At 48.4% G+C, this 13,023-nt stretch overlaps 1 long non-coding RNA gene across 2 annotated transcripts in view; it reads right to left on the bottom strand.

The window, feature by feature from the left end:
* Positions 1-13,023, bottom strand: part of LOC119954408 — a 106,097-nt gene that overhangs the window by 5,081 nt on the left and 87,993 nt on the right. For both annotated transcript variants that reach the window (XR_005458240.1, XR_005458238.1), the window contains one exon: positions 873-1,045. This is a non-coding gene — a long non-coding RNA (uncharacterized LOC119954408). The remainder of the gene's footprint in view (positions 1-872; positions 1,046-13,023) is intronic.

Below are 13,023 nucleotides of genomic sequence, written 5' to 3'. Positions count from 1 at the left end.
CATGGTCAGAGACAGGAGGGTATGTGAGAACGTAGAATAGTAGAGGCCTTTGCAATTGTCCGACAGGTTTGAGTTTCTTGCAGCTTGTATGAACGGAATCAGGGGCCACAGGGTGGATGAGCGAACTGTTCATGGCACACTGATCATTCAAACGGGGGGGAGTAAATAGGAATGTAGTGGTAGTAGGAGACAAAGTAGTCAAGGGGATAGACACAGTTCTGTGTAACAGAGAGCGAGAGTCCAGAAGACTGTGTGGCTTACCCTGTGCCAGGGCGGGAAATCTACTTGGGGCTGGGGAGGAATATGCAGTGAATGGACGAGAATCTAGATGACATGGTCCATGTCGAGGTTCCAATGGCATAGATGGGATCAGGAAAGAGGTTTTGAATAGGGGCTAAATTAAAAAGCAGAACCTCAAAGGTAACAATCACTGGATTATTACATGAGCCATGAGCAAATTGGCGTATGGTAAATAAGATTGCAGAGTTCATGCATGGCTCAAATATTAGTGTGCTGGAAATGGGTTTCAATTCAATTCATGGCACATTGGTGAAAGTAGGGAATCATTTTCAATTGAACTCTGTTGAGCCATATAACCTGAGTGGTGGAGAGGACTTTAAACTGAATAGTGGAGATCAGGGATCATGTGGGGAAAGATGTGACAAATTAAAAGGGTAAGTCCAAGACAAGAGAACAAGGTACCAATAGGGTAATGATAATCAGAGCATGGCAGAAAGGGACACAGCATACAAACATAAGGGTTCATCAGCATATAAAGCCAGAGGTCCTTCACTGTAGAAGACAGATATAACATTCCAGAAATATTTGTAAATCAAGAAGCAAAAGGAAGGAACTTAAACAAGTATAATCACCAGGGAAAGGGCGCTGTTACAGATCGGGGAGAAAGGCAAACCTGAACTCCTTTATTTTCTCGATGTCTGTTTGTAAGCAGTGATGTTTCAATTTTTGAAATAGGCTGTGGTATGTTTTCCCAACCCCTCTCTTTGTGAGGTCAATTTTCAAAACGTGACTTGCAGCAAACTCCCTTGAGGGTTAAATCAGAAGCATAGTTTATTCACATATTCAAACCCAGGGGATGGTCACAACTTCACACACACACACACACACACACACACACTTAAACACACAATACGATGATTGGAATGATGAGTTTTTACAACTAGAAGGAAAAGAACTGCAGAGATGGATAACAGTTCATGCGATTGTGAGAGTCCAGAAAGTCAGAGTCCAGAGGAGTTCCGGTTTAAGTGGCTTCAACCAACTGAAGGAGGAGTTTCAGAATGCCTTTACAGTTGATAGTGACGCAGCAAGATCAGACTGATATAGTGAGACTTGGGGTAGCTCCTCCAGCCGTGTATTTCCTGGTGGCGGGAGGCACCGCACTATTCACTGGTGACGGGATTCTCTGCTTCCGTCGCTGTCAATGGGATTTCCCATTGAAGCCATCCCCACGCCACCGGGAAACCAGCGGGTGGGGGTGTACTGCCAGAAGGACCAGGGAATCCAGTTGTCAGCGAATGGCCAGAGAATTCTGGCCCTAGTCTTATCGGCAGGCGATGGTAAGAAATCTTGCTAACTTGCGAATCATGTGACTGGTAGGAGCCATCTTTTGGTTCAGCAAAGTCCACTTTTTAAATAAGCAGAAATGTAGGGCATGATTTAACCATCGCATTGCACCTGGCATGGATCTAGGTGTGCTGGTCAGATAGCAGGCAAGGCCAAAATCGAGATTTGCACTGGGCGTGAAACAGTTTGTATCTAACCAGCCCATTCGCAATGTTGAATTCTGGATCAAGCCCAAATATGGAAAGGATATCATTAATCCACATTTGCATTCATATCAATCTCATTACGGCGACTGAAGCCGAATGCAATGGCCTCCCGGGAATTAACCGGCTCCCCAGTGAGAAAGCACATGGGTGTTGTTTAGTACTCTTCTTAAAAACATAAACCTGGAGCAATGGCTGCTGAAGGCAACTGAGGAGGAGTAGCCATTTCCATTTCCAGTATGCAGCTCAAGGGCACTGGGGTTGCTGCCCCAGTGCCGGCGGGAGGGAGGGGGGTATCCCTCAGGGGGGGTTGGCTTTGGTCAGGCGGCTGAAGTGCTACAGGTTGGAAGTCACCCCTGGGCTGGGGAGGGATGGGTGAGAAGCTTTTTGTCTGTGAGGCCTTCAAGCCATCTATAAATATTATGGATACCCATAATGGGTATCTACAGCTGCTGCTGTCTATACTACCAAACGCTTACAGGACAGACCCCAGTTCTTGGTAGTATGCTGAAGGTAAATTTAATTTTCATTGACTGTGAGCAGCCTCTAGTTTCACAGCTGAAGACTATTGCATTTAAAAAATAAATTTAGAGCACTCAATTTTTCCCCCAATTAAGGCGCAATTTAACATGGCCAATCCACCTACCCTACACATCGTTTTTGGGTTGTGGTGGTGAGAATCATGCAGACATGGAAAGAATGTGCAAACTCCACAAGGACAGTGATCCTGGGCCAGGATCAAACCCGGGTCTTCAGCAGCGTGAGGCAGCAGTGCGAACCACTGCACCACCAAGCCGTCCTCGTTGAAGGCTATTGCTAATGAGAACTTGGCCTTGTTAGTTGTGAGAGCACTTCAAAGCTCTCAAGTGGTGTTGTAGGGTATATTTGCTGATTGCTCCTGCTGGTAGCTGCAAATGCCTGAATGCCAGGTGTTTGTTTTCTGCAGCCTGTTTTGCTTCTGTAGCCTGGAGTAAGGAAAGGGAGGATGTTAGATGACCTTTTACTAGTGCTGGAGAAGGGGAAGAGTTGCTCTTTCTTTCTTCTGGTGTGCTCGCAAATGGCTTGACATTCTGGTGTTATTTTCCACTGTTGAGAGTCTATTACTGTGAGCTGCAGGAGGGGAAGAAAGATGTGGATTGAACCGAATGCTGCTGCAGCTGCCTGGAGGACGTGTAGGCCAAATTGAGCAACTTGCCAAGGGTGTTGAAGCAATGCTTTTGCAGATTGCTGGTGATTTTATTGTACTGTTGACTTTTTCATGTTTAATGCCTGGAGGCTATGTGTTTGTTTGGTGCCACCTCTTTTGCTTCTGTGGAATGGAACAAGGAAAGGGAGGATGTAATATCACCTGCTATCAGTGCTGGAGAAGGGGAAGTGGTGGTTTATTTCTCTGCTGACTTGCTTTGTGTCGGTGTGACTTTCTGGTATATTATTACGCTACCCTCAAGTGAAATTCCACTGTTTAGAGTCTACTGCAGGGAGCTGTAGGTGAGGGACAGAGAAGCAGATTGACCAAGTTGAGTAAACCTGCTAACAGTGTTGAAGAATGCTTTGCAGATTGATGGTAACTTTATTGTACCGTTTAATGTTTATGCCTGAAGGCTGTGTGTTTGTTTGATCCACCTCTTTTCTTTCTGTGGCCTGGAGCAAGGAAAGGGAGGATGCAAGATGACTTGCTACCAGTGCTGGAGAAGGTGAAGGGAATTCTTCTGATGTGCTCTTCAACAGTTTGACATTCCAGTGTGATTTTCCACTGCTGAAAGTCTACTGCTGGAAGTTGCGTGAGGGGGAACTAGAGGCGGATTGATCGGGATGCAATGGGATGCCTGGAGGCTGTGTTGATTTGATTGAGCAAGCTGAGGAAATGTTGAAGAAATGGTTTTGCAGATTGCTGGTGACGTTATTGTACTGTTGACTGTTTCATGTTTAATGCCTGGAGGCTGTGCATTTGTTTGTTGCTGCCTCTTTTGCTTCTGTGGCCTGCATCAAGGAAAGGAAGTTCATAAGATGATCTGCTGCCAGTGCTGGAGAAGGGGAATGGGATTTCTTTCACTCGTCTGACATGTTAGTTGACTTTGCGGTGCATTGTTACGCTACCCTGAAGCAACTTTTTACTGATGGGAGTCTACTGCTGGGGGCTACAGGAGGGGGAGAGAGTTATTGTATTGTTGACTGTTTAATGTTTAACAGCTGGAGGCCCTGGGCGGGATTCTCGCGTATCACGACGGCGCGAACAGGGCTCGGGCACGACCTATTCTGACCCCCACAGGGGGCCAGCACGGCACTGGAGCGGTTCATGCCACTCCAGCGTCTTTACAAGGCACCAAATGGGCGCCAACCTGCACATGCGCATTTGGGGCAGCTCATTCCTGCGCATGCACAGTTGGGCTGCGCCATCCTGCGCATGCGCGGGGAACTTCTTACGCGCGCCGGCCCCTCACCAACATGGCACCGGTGTTCTGGGGCCGGCCACGGAAAGAGGTAGGCCCGGGTGGGGAGAGGCCGGCCCGCCAATCGGTGGGCCCCGATTGCGGGTGAAGGTGGGCCCCCCCGGTAAAGGAGCCTCCCCCCCACCCCAGCATAGGCTGCCCCCCCCCCCCCCCCAGCGTTCCTGCACAGTTCCCGCCGGCATTGACCAAGGGTGGACGGCGCCGACGGGAATCTGTCGCGTCGGAGCGGCCGCTCGGCCCATTTGGGCCGGAGAATCGCCTCTCGCCGATTGCGGTGATTCTCCGAGCGGCCCGGCGCGATTCTCGCGGCGCTGGTTTTGGGGGGATGGGTGAATCGCGTGCGGGTGTCGGGTGGCATGGTGCGATTCGCGCGATGCCCCAACGATTCTCCCACCCGATGTGGGGGGTGGGTAGAAGGGGTAGAATACCGCCCCCTGTGTTTGTCTGCTGCAGCCTGTATTGCTTCTGTGACCTAGAGCGGGGAATGAGAGGGAGGATGTGAGATGACCTGCGACCAGCGCTGGAGAAGGAGAAAGGGCGCTCTTTTGCTCTTCTGACGTGCTCTTCTTCAGTGCAACATTCCGGTGCAGTGTTTCGTTACCCCCGAGTGACTTTCCACTGGAGCAAGTCTCCTGCTGGAGCTGTGGGAGGGGGAGAGAATGGCAGGTCAAATTGCATGCTGGTGACCTCATTGTACTATTGACTGTTTCATGTTTAAAGCGTGTTTGGTTTTCTTTTTATAAATGCACTGTTGTAGTTTTGTGTTTGTACCGATATTTTGTAGCGAAAAGGTGTGGCGTGGTTCCTTTTCCTTGTTGGTCAATGGTCTGTGTGATACATCGAGCGTCGAGTAGTTTGTTTTCACCTTTTTGTATGAATATATTGGTGACTATTTCTGTCACCTCTTTTGCTTCTGTTGCCTGGAACTAGGAAAGGGAGGAAGTAAGATGACGTGCTACCAGTACTGCAGAGGGGGGGGGGGGAATGGATTCTCCTTCTCTTTGCTGGTATGCTCTGCGCCAGTGTGACTGTTCACTGTGATTTTCCACTGTTAAGGGTTGACTGCTGGGAGCTGCGGAAGGGGGAGAGAGAGACAGATTGATCAGAATGGGCAACTTGATGAAGTTGTTGAAGAAGGTCACAACAGCCCTGAACCTTTATGTAACTGGTTAAATCCAGGGCTCGCGTGAAGATTTGTGCGGCATTTGACAAGTGCATCCGTGAGGTCACAGATGACCTGTATGCTTGGGCAGCAGACTTTATCAAAATTGACCTGGAACAGGCTCACCAATATGTCTGGGCTGCAGGATTCACCACCATTGCCAGAATGCCCATGTCCAGGGGGAAATTGATGGCATGCATGTTGCCTTCTGCACACAGTGGCATCTTTCCTTCCCACCCAATTCCCCCCCCGCCCCCTATCCCTCCTTCCCCTAATCTCTCTACTCCCCTCCAATCCCCAATTTCCCCATTCCCCGCCTTCCCAACCAGTCCCCCCCCCCACCCCCAGCATCACCAACACCCAACAACCCCGCTCCCCTCCCCAACTACGTTGTTCAACTCTCCAAGGCTCGGTGTAACATCAGCCCAGGGTGATGGGCCTGTGTCGGCACTGTCAGTGAGTCACTATACAAGGCAGGCGAGTGATGATCACTCACTGTGAGGGAAGCTCTGGTGCTCCTCAGTTTATGCCAAAGTCTGACTCCTGTCTTTCTGCTGACAGAACACTTACCCCCATCCTCTGAATGGGGTCAGCATTGGGAGCGTTTGATCTTGGACCACTGTACCCGGAGGCCAGGAGGTGTGAGGGGCAGGAGGCTAACAGGGGATGGGGGTACAGGCAGGCCCACTGTGAAGATTACCGTGACAGAAGCTTGTATTATGTGTAACATGTTTGAATTGTGAACATTTGATATTTCCATTCCCCCTAGCTACAGATCTTACCTCCCAACCACTCTTCCCTACCAACCCCGACCATGCCCAAACAGTAATCCTCTCTCTCCTTGATCTTTCATGGTCTACTGCTGCCTCTAGGTGTGTCCACAGGATGCACATCAGAGGTGGAGGCAGCCTGATGTAGAGGCCCTCAGCCATGGTCGTCACAGACTGAGCCATGCCTTGGGCACCACCACTCAAGATGCGGATCGCACCCCAGCAATGTCGGCCTTGGTGCCATGCATTGTTGGCATTATCTCCTGCGCCCATAGCCTTTGGGATATTTCCAATCGGCTATGCACCCGCTGGAATGTTGCATTCCCTCCTGAATGTAATGGCTGTGTTCTATCATCTGCATCAGCTCTGGGAAAACCTTATCCTAAGCCTTGGCATCTGCCTGGGACCCAGCTGAGTCCTGGGACCTAGCAGACCTCTGACTGCTGTCTCCCTTGAATATCCCTGCCTCTACCTGATGTGAATCAGCAACTGTGTGGTCTCACCAGATTGTGCCCCAGAAGTCTGCCCACTAATGTCACCCACTGTTCTGGGCCAGGGTTTAGAATATTCTAAAGTATATCAGGGAGTTCACCTGACCCACAACTGTTTGTAGAGTTTGGTTATGAGAAGCACAAGTGCTTACCTTTCAGGTGTTATTCAACAGAGGCCTTAAGCACTTTTAATCAAGAACAATGTTTATTCTACGAATTCAAAATAACATTTTTATAAACACACACAGTAAGCATTTTTATCAACTACAAACATAAATACCCCACACAGCTACAGTATTCTATGTATAACCCTTAGTAAATTTCCCCCTTTAAGCTGTTTCAATTTAATAACAACATTCCATAAAACCAGGAAATCTTTTACCAAAACAGTAGGTTTGAATTCCTTCAAGAAAACAGTTATCACTTTAAGTTATCAAGTGTGTCATAATATACACCAGTATATAATGGTGCAGACACACACACTGATTGACACATAGCAAGACCAATCAACACACACAACACACAGCCAATCACCAGTTAGAGCACACTCACTATAAAGACAGAGGGCATCATTTTTCCTGTTCATTCAGGACGCAGCCTCTCAGAAGGACAGAGCTCACAGAGCTTGCAGCACAGATCCTCACCATGTGCTGAGTGCATAGACTGGTTAGGATAGGCATAGGTCTTTAGTTTAATCTAACATCGTGTCGACCCACAGTGAAAGTATTTTCAACAGTTTCTAGCTTAATAAAATAGTGTTGTACTATTTCAAGTGTTGGTAGCCTGTATGTGTTACTGCTGAGGTTGACGCAGTCTCCACGCATCCAGAGTACCCAACACATCAAAGTGGGCAGCACGGTAGCATAGTGGTTAGCACAGTTGCTTCACAGCTCCAGGGTCCCAGGTTCGATTCCCGGCATGGGTCATTGTCTCTGTGGAGTCTGCACTTTCCCCCTGTGTGTGCATGTGTTTCCTCCGGGTGCTCCGGTTTCCTCCCACAGTTCAATGCTGTGCGGGTCAGGTGGATTGGCCATGATAAATTGCCCTTAGTGTCCAAAAAGGATAATTGGGGTTACTGGGTTCAAGGAATGGGGTGGAGGAGGTGTGCGCTTGAGTGGGGTGCTCTTTCCAAGGGCCGGTGCAGACTCGATGGGCCGAATGGCCTCCTTCTGCACTGTAAATTCTATGATTCTATGAAGTCATCTGGAGACGGCTTTTAAACTGAAGGTGGACAGAGACACTTCAAGATTCTTGTCTGACTGAATACAGCTTCCACATTTGTGTCAACGAAAGTAAAACTCCGAGCCACAGCTAGCTCCCAGCTCAAAAACAAAACTAACACCCCAGATCCACAGTCCAGATCCACCCACACAAGGGCATCATACAAACATAAAATATACAGTGCAGAAGGAGACCATTCGGCCCATCGAGTCTGCACCGATCCACTTAAGCCCTCACTTCCACCCTATCCCCGCAACCCAATAATCCCTCTTAACCTTTTTGTTTTGGTCACTAAGGGCAATTTAACATCGCCAATCCACCTAACCTGCACGTCTTTGGACTGTGGGAGGAAACCGGAGGAAACCCACGCAGACACGGGGAGAACGTGCAGACTCCACACAGACTGTGACCCAGTGCTGAATCGAACCTGGGACCCTGGCGCTGTGAAGCCACAGTGCTATCCACTTGTGCTACCGTGCTGCCCTATAATAATCTCTTATTGTCACAACTAGACTTCAATGAAGTTACTGTGAAAAGTCCCGAGTCGCCACATTCCGGCATCTGTTCGGGGAGGCCGGTACGGGAATTCAACCTGTGCTGCTGGCCTTGTTCTGCATTACAAGCCAGCTGTTTAGCCCACTGTGCTAAACAATCCCAAACCAGTCACTGAAACCATTTGATAAGACAAAACATTTGTTAAAGTGACACTCCCATGACGCCACCTAGGTGTGTGTCTCGGCGCTGGTGGAAGGTGGGAGTGATACCTGTGATGTCTCAATGTCGTCTCCGCGGATCTCTCCTCCGAGGTGGTCTCTTGGGTGGCGGGAGGTTGAGTCCAGATGTCCCAACCACATCAGATGGAGATCCTGCGAGACAATGGACATATGGTCAGCGAGAGAAGGATAATTTGGCCTGGCATGAACAACTCACTTGAGACAGGCCACCTGGTAAAGGGGCGGTGCATCCTCACCTCTGCGGCGCAGGTCAACCTCGCTCTCGGTGACTGCCGTCTCCTTGGTCAACCCTGGAATTTCCAGGGCCCGTTTCTCACAGGGGGTGAGGAATCGAATCTCTGGTGCTCTGCCCCGCTGCCTTGGCTCTTTCCTACTTATTATGGCCTATCTTCTCCTGCGGGGATAAAGAGGCATTGTGAGATGCACGTTTGATGGGTCGGGGGTCCACAGCAGGTGGCATGTGTGGGCACCGCACCTGGACGTGAAAGGGTTCTGCTGGTGGGTGCCAGTGGGTTCTGAGGAACAAGCATGAAGATCGGATGTGGGGAGTGTGCAAGGTGTCAGCCAGCGATTTGTGTCGGGGGTTGGGAATTTGAGGGGCGGCAGGCTGGACTGATGCCAGGAGTGAGGTGATAACTTATCCTTAGAGCTCATTGGAGGTTGTAGGTCTTCTTCTGTATTGTAAGTGGTCATGTTGTCCACACTGACAGCCGCTGCCATTGGCTCCCAGGTGGTAGAGGTGACCCTGCTGCTGGTCCTCCGACCCTCTCAGGGGAACAAGTGTCCCATTTTGCATCGATGTTGTCGAGAAACCTGGCTAGGTCGGCATCCGCAAAGCGAGGAGTTGGTCTGCCATGCTTGTGTATTGGCTGAGTGAGTGGCGAGGGAGCGTTTAAAAGCAGCTCCCTCTTGTTAGCAGTGAGATGCCGAGGTACGAATCTTTAATCTTTAAACCTTTTTCATTGTCACAAGTCAGCCTACATTACAGCCTACTGCAATGGAATTACTGTGAAAAGCCCCTAGTCGCCACACTCGGGCGTCTGTTCGGGTACACAGAGGGAGAATTCAGAATGCCCAATTCACCTAACAGCACGTCTTTCGGGACTTGTGGGAGGAAACTGGAGCACCCGGAGGAAACCCACGCAGACATGGGGAGAATGTGCAGACTCCGCACAGTGACCCAAGCCGGGAATCGAACCCGGGACCCTGACGCTGTGAAACAACAGTGCTAACCACTGTGCTACTGTGCTACCCACCTTACAAAATGGGAATCATACCTGGGTGACACTCTCGAACAACAGCTTGGTAATCGGATCCAACTCTGATCATACTGTCATGCAGGCTGTGCTGAATCTGGCGAATCGGAATGCGAGACAGCCAGTAATGGTGAGGAGCTCATGGCGGCTCATTTCCGGCACTAAGTGCCATTGAATACTGGCCGTGATCTCACCAATGCGACTGTCAAGAAACACCCCACCAATCGTGCCCAAAATTATACTTAGAAATGTTTCCATTAAATTGCAGCTGTAAGGATTAATTTAAACAGTTATCTCTTTCATTGCATTTGATTAATTTGTTAGAAGAACAGGAAGTAGAGAGTAGGCACGAATGGGTAATTTACGGGTTGGCAAACTGTAACTAGTGTATTGCTATAGGGATCAGTGCTGGGGCCTCAATTATTTACAATATATGTAAATGATTTAGATGAAGGGACTGAATATATGGTTGCTAAATTTGCTGATGAAACACAGATAGTTAAGAGAGCAAGTTGTGAATAGGACAAAGTGTCTGTAACAGATAGAAATATATTAAGTGAATGGGCAAAAGGGCAGCATGGTGGTGCAGTGGTTAGCACTGCTGCTGCATGGTGCTGAAGTCCCAGGATCGATCCCGGCTCTGGGTCACTGTTCGTCTGGAGTTTGCACATTCTCCCCGTTTTTGCATGGGTTTCCACCCACAACCCAAAGATGTGCAGGGTAGGTGGATTGGCCATGCTAAATTGCCCCTTCATTGGAATAAATGAATTGGACACTCTAAATTTACTTTTTAAAAAAGTGAATGGGCAAATATACGGTAGATGGAACACCGTGCGAAAATGTGAACTTGTCCACTTTGGCAAGATGAGTCGGAAAGCATTATATTATTTAAATGGAGATAGAATGCAGAACTCTGCAGTACAGAGGGATCTGGATGTCCTGGTGCATGAATCACAAAACGTTACTGTGCAGGTACAACAAGTGTTGTGTGGTACTGTAGTGGTGTAGTACAATAAGTACTGTGCAGGTACAACAAGTGACTAGGAATGCAAATGGAATGTTGCCACTAAATGTAATGAAATGGAATATAAAAGTAGGTTCAGTTACATATGGCATTGGTGAGGCCACATCTGGAGCACTGAACAGTTTTGGTCTCCTTAAGATTTAAAAAAAAATTCAATTTAGAGACAATTTAACGTGGCCAATCCACCTACCCTGCACATCTTTGGGTTGTGTGGGTGAGACCCATGTAGACATGGGGAGAATGGGCAAACTCCACACGGCCATTGACCCGTGGCTGAAATCGAACCCACGTCCTCGGCGTCGTGAGGCAGCAACCACTGTGCCGCCATTTTGGTCTCCTTATGTAAGAAAGGATATAAGTGCATTAGAAACGGTTCAAGGAAGGTTTGTTTGACAGCTTTCCTGAGGTAAGCAAGTTTTCTTATGAGGAAAGTTTTTTCAGCTGGGTCTACATCCACTGGAATTTAAAAGGAAAAGAGGTAATCTCATTGAAACGTAAAAGATCCGGAAAGGACTTGACAGAGTGGATGCTGATAGGGTGGTTCCCCTTGTCGGAGAGACTAGAACGAGGGACATCATTTGAAAACAAGGGGACTCCCATTTAAGATGGAGGGCAAGAGATTTTGTTTTCTCTCAGAGGTTGTTAGTCTGTGGAATTCTCATCCCAAACAATGCAGTAGAGGCAGCATCATTGAATAATTTTGAGGCTGAATTACATTCTTGATTGAGAAGGGAGTCAAAGGCTATTTTTTAAATATAAATTCAAAGTACCCAATTCTTTTTTTTTCCAGTTAAGGGGCAATTTAACGTGGCCAATCATCCTAGCCTGCACACAGTTTTGGGTTGTGGGGGTGAGACCCACGTGGGAGTCAAAGGCATAGGGGGTAGACAAGAAAGTATAGTTGAGGCCACAATCCGATCAGTCACAGTTAGTCTTATCAAATGGCGGAAGAAACTTGAGGGACCGAATGACTCATTCGTCCTCCTAAATCTTATGTTTGCATGTATGTCAGATGGGACAGATGCTATTGGCGGGATGTTCCATGTAAACAAACGTGTGTTTCACGGTGTTGGGGGCGGCCCGTCATTGGCCGGCAGCGGGATCTTCTGGTACCGCCCTTGTCAATGGGGTTTCCGATTGAATGTACTCCTTGCCGCTGGGAAACCCGATGTGGGAGTGCTCCGTCGGTGGGTCTAGAAATACTTGCTGGCATGAACTGCCAGGCTCCGGCCTATGACTTAGCTCAGTACACCGAGAGCCATTCTGCCTGGTATATCATCTCTCGTCAAGTGAAGTTGAAAGATTTACTTTGAAAGACAATTGTAGAGCGTCTTTATAATTAAACCTGTCAACTACCCATTTTTGTAAGTTAAGCTACTCATGCTGAATGCTGGCTTTGTTAACTCTAACACTGTTAATCCAAATGGCAGAATTTTAGACACATATCATTTGTCTTGCTTTCTATTTAGAGCTAACATCTTCATCCGAGCCAGGATGTTCACACTTGACGAACATGATTGGAATATTGTCACAAGTGTATTCCTTTCTTTGCTAAAAAGAAGGGATATTTTTAGCAGTGGCATCGTGCATAAAATCTAGTCACAACTCATGTGTCAGCTAATGTTAAAACATGAATAAAATAGCTAATCTTGGGCTGAATTCTCCACTTTTCTGCCATTGCTGCAGTATGTGATTTCAACGTCCCCTTTTGATGCTACTTACAGGCTCCCGGCTGTTCAACACTCCTGATTGCTCACGGTGTCCTGTAAACATTCAGGGAGGCTCTGGTCATGTGGAACCCAACAAAACTGCCTCTCTGGAAACCTCATCCCCCAGCAATACCACCAATGCGATAGGCGTGGTCATGCTTAATCACTGGCCCCCCCAGGTACTGTCACTCCTCAGCGCACTCATCAGAAGTGCAGCCCCACTGCAGGGGTTGCAAGGGAATAGCGGAGCTCAACCCAAACAGAGGACACATGCACCGTGGCCTCTGGCACCTCCCTGGCACACCGCCCCTCTCAGAGTAGAAGCCTCACCAGTGACACTATCAGCTAAACCCACTGACAAGGACAACGAGCTGACTCCAAGCACTACCTGTCCACCATGTCCCTGATTCTATCCA

The sequence above is a fragment of the Scyliorhinus canicula genome, chromosome 2 (assembly GCF_902713615.1).
Source record: "Scyliorhinus canicula chromosome 2, sScyCan1.1, whole genome shotgun sequence".
Classification (NCBI taxonomy): Eukaryota; Metazoa; Chordata; class Chondrichthyes; order Carcharhiniformes; family Scyliorhinidae; genus Scyliorhinus; species Scyliorhinus canicula.
The sequence above is the reverse complement of the archived record's forward strand: the minus strand, read 5'-3'. Positions and strand labels throughout refer to the sequence as shown.